Source organism: Mustela erminea, chromosome 2 (genome assembly GCF_009829155.1).
Source record: "Mustela erminea isolate mMusErm1 chromosome 2, mMusErm1.Pri, whole genome shotgun sequence".
Lineage (NCBI taxonomy): Eukaryota > Metazoa > Chordata > Mammalia > Carnivora > Mustelidae > Mustela > Mustela erminea.
The window spans coordinates 84666996-84673687 of NC_045615.1; the positions used below are offsets into that span (position 1 = coordinate 84666996).

The 6692-nt window shown below is 34.5% G+C and overlaps 1 pseudogene; it reads left to right on the plus strand.

Moving 5' to 3' along the window:
- Positions 1-234: 234 nt before the first annotated feature.
- On the plus strand, positions 235-2099 carry LOC116582312 (annotated as a pseudogene).
- The last annotated feature ends 4593 nt before the right edge of the window (positions 2100-6692 follow it).

Genomic DNA, 6692 nt, shown 5'->3' on the forward strand with positions numbered 1-6692 from the left:
CTTAACCCACTGAGCCACCCAGGTGTCCCATAACTAGTGATTTTTGATGTTACTTTGTATTTATTTTGGGGTACCATGAACCAAGCCCATGTAAGATGGTGAACTTAGTCAGTAAATGTCATGTGTTCTGAACGTTTCACTAACTGGCTGTTTCCCAACCTCTCTCCTTCTTGTTGGGTCTCTCTGTTCCCCAAGACAAAGAAATATTGAAATTAGGTCAGTTTATAACCCCAAATGGCCTCTAAGTGTTCAAATGAAAGAAAGAATCACAGGTCTCTCACTTTAAATCAAAAGCTAGAAATAATTAAGATTAGAGAACAAAGTGTTTTAAAGGCAAGACAGGCTGAAAGCTGGGCCTTTTGTCTCAAACAGTGAATCAAGCTGTGAATGCAAAGTAAAGTTTTTGAAGTAAATTGAAAGTGCTACTCCAGTGACTACACAAATAATAATAAAATAAAATAACCTTGTTGCTGATATGGAGGAAACTTTGGTGATCTGGATAGAAGATCAAACCAGCAACAGCATTCCATTAAGACAAAGCCTAATCCAGAACAAGGCTCTCACTATCTTCAATTTTATGAAGGCTGAGAGGTGAGGAAGCTGCAGAAATAATGAAGCCAGGAGAGGTTGGTTCATGAGGTTTAGGGTAAGAAACTGTCTCCATAACATAAAAGTCCAACGTAAAGCAGCAAGTGCTAAGGTAGAAGCTGCAGAAAAGTACCCAGAAGATCTAGCTAAGATAATAAAGGTAGCTAAACAATAGATTTTCCATGTAGATTAAACACTCTTCTAAGATGCCATCTAGGACTTTCATAGCTATAGATGAGAAGTCAGAACATGGCATCAAACAGGTCAGGTTGACTCCCTTGTTAGGGACTAATGCAGCTGGTGACTTAAGTTGAAGCTAATGCTCATTTACCATTCCCGAAATCCTAAGGTCCTTCAGAATTATGCTGAATCTACTCTGCCTATGCTATATGAATGGAACAAGAAAGCCTGGTTCACAGCACATCTGTTGACAACATGATTTATTGAATATTTCAAGCCCACTGTTGAGACCATCTGTCCCCCCCCCAAAGGATTAATTTCAAGATATGACTGTTCATTGGCAATTCACCTGATCACTCAAGAGCTCTGATGAAAATATATAATAAGATTAATGTTTTCTTCATGCCTGCTAACATGACATCCATTATGCAGCCCATGGATCAAGGAATAATCTTGACTTTCAAGTTTTATTTAAGAAATATGTTTTGTAAGGCTACAAAACATAGTTGTCAGAGATGCTGATTCCTTTACTGGACAAAGTAAATTGGAAACTTTCTGGAAAGTTCACTATTTTAGATCCCATGAAGAATATTTGTTATTCATAGGAATATATGAAAGTATTAACAGTCACAAGAATTTAGAAGAAGTTGATTCCAACCTTCAGGAATGACTTTGAGGAGTTCAAGACTTTAGTGGAGGAAGTAACTTCAGATGTTGTGAAAATACCAAAGGAACCAGAATTGGAAGTGGAATTTGAAGATGTGACTAACTTGCCATAATCTCATGATAAACCTTTAATTCATGGGAGTTGCCTTTTATGGATGAGCTAAGGAAGTGGTTTTTTTGTTTTTGTTTTTGTTTTTGTTTTGAGGTGAATTCTGTTCCTGGTAAAGATGCTGTGAAGATGGTTGAAATGACAACAGAGAACTGAGAATATTATATCAACTTAGTTGGGAAAGCAACAGCAGGGTTTGAAAGAAAAGACTCCAATTTTGAAAGTTCTACTGTGAATAAAATGCTTTCACACAGCCTTACATGCTACAGAGAAATTGTCTGTGAAAGGAAGTCATTCAAATGGGGCTAACTTTATTATTTTCTTATTTTTAAAAATTGCTACATGGAGCACTGGGTGTTATAGACAAACAATGAATTATGGAACACTACATCAACTACACTACCACTATGTGGAACGCTATATCATCATGTTATGGTGACTAACATAACATAATAAAAAAGTTGCTACAGCCACCCTAGACTCAGCAACTACCTCCCTGATTAGTCAGCAGCCATCAACATGAAGACAGGACCCTCCACCAGCAAAAATATTATGAGTCATTGAATGCTGAGATCACGGTTTGCATTTTTTAGCATAAAGTATGTTTAAATTAAGGTATATACAGTTTTTTAAAAGACATAATGCTATTGCATACTTCATAGACTCTAGTATAATAAAACATGAATTTCACATGCACTGAGAAACCAAAAAAAATTATTTGACCCACATTATTGCTCTGTTTGCTTTATTGTGATGATCAGGAATGCAACCTGAAATATCTCTCAACTATACTGTTTGACAGATTTTTACCCATCACAAAAGCATACATGTTTAGTATTTAGATATGTAAGTAATCTAATGACAAAAAAAGAGGAAAATAGTAAGCACATAATTGAAAAAGACAAGTCACAAACAACACCATGTTAACCAAACTTCTCTGAATGTTTTAGCAATATTTCATCAAAACTATCTGTGACAAAGTGAAAATGCAATGTTTTCCTCTTTGGTAACATGGGAATAGTCAATAAGTGATGACATTGCAAATTGATGGCAGAAACAGAATAAGCCATTCACTACTGGGTATTTACCCCAAAGATACAGATGTAGTGAAGAGAAGGGCCATCTGTACCTCAATGTTTATAGCAGCAATGGCCACAGTTGCCAAATTGTGGAAAGAACCAAGATGCCCTTCAACGGACAAATGGATAAGGAAGATGTGGTCCATATACACTATGGAGTATTATGCCTCCATCAGAAAGGATGAATACCCAACTTTTGTAGCAACATGGACAGGACTGGAAGAGATTATGCTGAGTGAAATAAGTCAAGCAGAGAGAGTCAAGTATAATATGGTTTCACTTATTTGTGGAGCATAACAAATAGCATGGAGGACAAGGGAGTTAGAGAGGAGAAGGGGAAATTGGAAGGGGAGGTGAACCATGAGAGACTGTTGACTCTGAAAAACAACCTGAGGGTTTTGAAGGGGCGGGGGGTGGGAGGTTGGGGGAACCAGGTGGTGGTGGGTATTAGAGAGGGTATGGATTGCATGGAGCACTGGGTGTGGTGCAAAAATAATGAATACTGTTATGCTGAAAATAAAAAAAATAGGTATTAAAAAAAAAGAAATAAGCCATTCATTCATATGCTCTGTATTTAAGCAGAACAAAGATAATGGAAAATCATGTATCCTTCCATAGTGCTATAGTTACATTCCTAAGAAACTACATTTATCAAAGTTGTGTTATAAAATTTTTAGTAGGAAAAAATGATTGTGAGAGTTTAAGATTTGAAATACAACTCTTAGCTTCAAGGATTAACTAAGTAAAGTGTCTTCTGTTCTTCTAAGTGTATTTTGTTATTATAACTTACAGTTAACATTGTAGTTGATCAATACTGACCAAAAAAGTAACTTAAGCATCATTAGGAAAATCCTGACAATAATTCTAATAAGGTTTTTGCTCAAAAGTAATGGGTATTTTATCTCATACCAATGAGGCTGGGGACAGTAAAAAATGGAAACAATAAAAAATCAGAAAACCCAGAAAACAACATGTGTTGGTGAGGATGTGGAGAGGTTAAAACACTTGTTCACTATTGGTGGGTGTGAAAAATGGTGTAGGTACTGTGGAAAGCATTTCCTCAAAAAAATTAAAAATAGAATTACCATGTGATATAGCAATGCCACTTCTGGGTAGGTCCCAAAAGAATTAAAGGAGGGACTTAAAGAGATATTTGTATATCTATGCAGCATTATTCACAATAGCCAATAGGTAAAAGCAACCCAAGTGTTCATTGCCAGATGAATGAAAAAACCAAATGTGGCATATACATACAATTAAATATTATTCAACCTTAAAAAGGAAGGAAATTCTGACATAGGCCACAATGTAGATGAGCCTTGAGGACATTAAGCTAAATGAAATAAACTAGTCACAAAAGAACAAACAACACATGATTCCACTTATGTAAGCTACCTAGAATAGTCAGTTCATAGAGACAGAAAGTGGAGTGGAGTTTCCAGGGACGGGAGAAAGGGGCAATAGGGAGTTATTCAATAGGCATAGAGTTTCAGTTTTGCAAGATGAAGAGTTCTGGAGTTTTGTTGTACCATAATGTGAATATAACTAATACTACTGAAGTGTACATCTAAAAATGGTTACAACAGTAAATTTTATGTTAAATGTATTCATAACAATTAAAAATTTTTAAATATATAATGGAGTTTTACAATTGCTGGTAGCACAAGCATAAAGACATCAATTACATATATGCATTGTTAATAATATTATGGCACAGTCCACTCATCAAAGGTAGACCAAAAAAAGAGAAGTTTACAGTTTGAACACAGCCTTTGAAAGTGGTTGTGTGTGACTAAGCCAGACTCTTCTAATTGGTTCATGGACATTCTCAATTATCTGGTAATGACTAATAGTGGTCTCTGTAAAACAAATTCCATTTCAGAATTAATCTATCTTGTAGGGTCAGTTTGTATTATAAAAGTTTCCCACCATAGGAAAATTATTTTGGCTGAAGTAATTTTGTATTTGGGTTTCATCTCAATGATGACTGAAGTGTTTATATAAGGATATTTTGGTACGTGAATGGCCATTTTGTAAGCAAGTTCTACACTTTCATTTCAGTCCTGGCATTTGCTTTTATGTTTATGATTACACTGGGACCCAGAGATTACCTGGTGTGACAACATTTTTATTTTCATATATTAAGGGATCTATTGGCTGCCACTAAGTTGATATACCCTAAAATTAAAAACTAAATGTTCTACATCTATGATTGTATCCTTATATAATTATATTTAAGTTATTTGGAGACTTTACTTTTTGCAATAATTTAGAGTTTGTAGTCCTTTCACAGGCTGTGACTTTATTTTTAAGTTATTCAGTCAATTCAGACTTTGATTTAATACCACAAAATTAGCATAGTGTAACAGTAACAGGCTATTGAGAAGAGAGGCAAATTTGATCTAAGAATGATGGATTTGAGCCAGAGGAAGTCCAAAGGACTCCACAAAGAATTTTATAAGAGGCGGTTTCTTATAGTTGAATAATGAAAGTAGTGGAGCAATGAGTAGAGAAGTTATGCTTCTCAGAACTCAGAAAACCTTTGCCTTAGCATTTAGAACCAGATTTGCCTTGCATGAATTCTGTTTTGTAGATACTAACTTGTATAATGGTTCATTAATGGTAAGTGCAATAATACATTCCCATTGAAGAAATTTTTTTTTAAAGATTTTATTTATTTATTTGACAGATCACAAGTAGGCAGAGAGGCAGAGAGAGAGAAAGAGAGGAGGAAGCAGGCTCCCTGCAGAGCAGAGAGCCCGATGCGGGGCTCGATCCCAGGACCCTGGGATCATGACCTGAGCTGAAGGCAGAGGCTTTAACCCACTGAGCCACCCAGGCGCCCCCCATTGAAGAAATTTTGAGATGATATCTAAACATTTTGTTTTTGGAATTTTCATGGTGTACATTTTATCGTACATTTTCAGATGAATTCATCATGGTGTTGTATTAATTTGTAAAAGAAACTTATTATTTAGTTTGAGCAAAACAATATTGTCTAAAATATTAAACTAACAGTTTAAAATTTATTAGATGTGTTCTTGTGTTTGTATTTACTTTCATGTTTTTAATCTATGAGCTATAAACACCAGAAATGTATTATTGGCTTTATGTTTATATTCATTTAAGAAATATTATAATAAAAACAAGTTAATACTGGCAACCTAACAGAATTTTTGCCTGCATTTGTACATGAACTAGAATACATTATGATATTCTAATCCTTAATACTTAATGTTGGAAAATATTGTCTCTGTGTCTTTTATGTTTTTGGAATGTAGAGTTATTTTGTCTTTGGGAATCACGGTAAACTGATGCATTTAGAATTATTTTGTATGATTCTTAGAAGAAAGACTCAAGAAGTTATAACAATACGAAAGTCGACATGCAATTACATATATAGAAACAACCACTAGGATATCAGCCAATCAATACATGATTTTAAAAATTCATCTATGATAAAATGTATAAAGTATTTGATAAAGTACTTCTTTACATTATGAAGTGACATGTTGAGAGCATCAATAGTATACTCATTTTTTAAATCTTGCATTTAAATTATTTGGAAAAGTTTTCTCCCAACTATTAGCCATTTTAAAAACCTTGGATTGGGCTTAAATATTTTGAAGAGATCTAGATTGTACAATAGTTCTTCTGTTTTTGCAGTGAAAAGTAAAAGATTGAGGTCAAAGGGTAAAGGGCAGTATGGCTTAGACTTTAAATGGAAAGAGAACAGAGACAAAGAGAAAATGATCTGGCATTATGTGCTCACATCAATCGTAGTAATTAGGCTTTGCAGTATCATTAGATATGATAACAATAATTTATAGCTTTTCATGATATTTCACATGCTAGGCATACAAAAGCACATGATAGCAGGACCCCTAATATTTCTCATTGTTATTTTTTTCTAAGGAAATAATGACATTCAGTTGTTATGAATTGGGGAGATATACAACATAAATTTGGATCTTATCTCTAAAGGAGAAATGATGGAGTGTTTTATGCCTTGTAACCAGCTGCAAAGTGTATGGAAGCACTAAAATGCTAACAAGATATTGAGGTGAATA